Genomic DNA, 1,619 nt, shown 5'->3' on the forward strand with positions numbered 1-1,619 from the left:
TCTGCCTAAACTTGTGCTCTCCTCTTTGGAAAAAGCCTTTCCCCACTGTCTGTCCGTTACTTTAGCTGCAAAGTGCACCAGTTGCTTATCTGCACATCTTAACTCTCAGCACCGTTTTTTCCCTTTTGCTTGCTCTAGCAATTCCTTTGTATGTTTCAAACATCCAGATGCGCAGTCTCGAGCTACCACAAGAGGAAGTCTGAAAACTAGTGGAAACATGAGAAAAGGGCAGTTACCAGATGTGATTGCTGTGATTTTAAGGTAGCAACAGGCAGATAGTTACTATTGCTGAAAGAGTCCACATTTTCTCCTCATTTGCATATATGAAAGCATTTATTTATGCCAGAGAAGAAGAAAAAAAAAAACCTGAAGTAATCTTGAAGACAAGGTGCCTCACATATATTTCAAATTAGAAAAAATAAAAGAAAAGAAAAAGAATTTACTCAACAGTATTTTCGTGGCTAAGCATTTTTACTATTTTTTAGCCCATTTTTATGTCACAGACATAATGATGTGCTTTAGTCATGTGTGATTATGCTTCCACACAGTGCCTTGCAGCAAACGTTTTGGTTCTGGATTTTGAGACAGACCCTGCACAGGGCAGTGCAGCTGAGTGAGGCTTCTTGTCCCTCCTTCTGAGGCTACACAGAGTGTGGGTCTGTGCTCAGGGCTCGCCGCACTCTGTGTGAGCCTCGCTCCCTCCCTGCTCTCTGCACAACGTGCAGAGCTCTCTGTAAGATCATTGTGGCTTGTTGGGTTCAGAACCAGCTTAAGGCTTTGCCACCAACAGACACAGGGTATCACCTTACCCCTACAGAGTAAAAGATAATTAGGCAGATTCAGCAATAGAAATAAACTTCAATAAAGGATGTCAGGGAAATTGTAGAAAATTCAGTGTTGGCTTCTAATGGGGGTTTGATCACCTGGTGCAACTGCCTTAATCTGAAATTTTGGTGTAAATGTGGCCACTGTCATGGACAGTCCATTTATTGTGTCATTCATAATATTGCTGGCTTTGAGGTTCTATTACAAGAGGAATATGATTTTAGCTGAATATCCCTAATCTAGGGGTTTGGCTCATGATTTTTCAAGATGGGAGGTTGGCAATTCTGCATGATTGCAAACTGTGTTCTGGCCAGCCAAGGGTCTACAGTTTCTACTGAACACAAATCCATCTATGTAAGTTCCTCTGACCTGTCACCATAAAAATTGCCACAGCTTTCCAATGAAGGCTAAATAAAGGTTTTCCAGATATGACCCATTAACAAATAGGGTTGCTAACGAAAATAAGGTACTTTGCAGGTGTTTGGTGCTTACTGATGATATTTGATGATTGTAAATAGTTAACATTGACAGTTGTTTGATTTATGCTAATAACATATATCAATAGTCTTACATAATGCAAGGATTTCAAAGGGAGGGCTCAGGGGCTAAGGGAGAAAGAAAGCATTGGCAGGGGCTTTTGCTGCCCTTACTGTTCCACTGAGAGCCCAACACAGCAGCTGTATGCAGGGCTGCTGGGTGAATCAGCCACGGGAAACAGCACTTGAAGCTCAGGAGAGAATGAGGAGTTACAGGAACTCCATGCATGAATGGAGCTGTCTTTGTCAGCGAGTGGC

This window comes from Cinclus cinclus, chromosome 11 (assembly GCF_963662255.1).
Source record: "Cinclus cinclus chromosome 11, bCinCin1.1, whole genome shotgun sequence".
Classification (NCBI taxonomy): domain Eukaryota; kingdom Metazoa; phylum Chordata; class Aves; order Passeriformes; family Cinclidae; genus Cinclus; species Cinclus cinclus.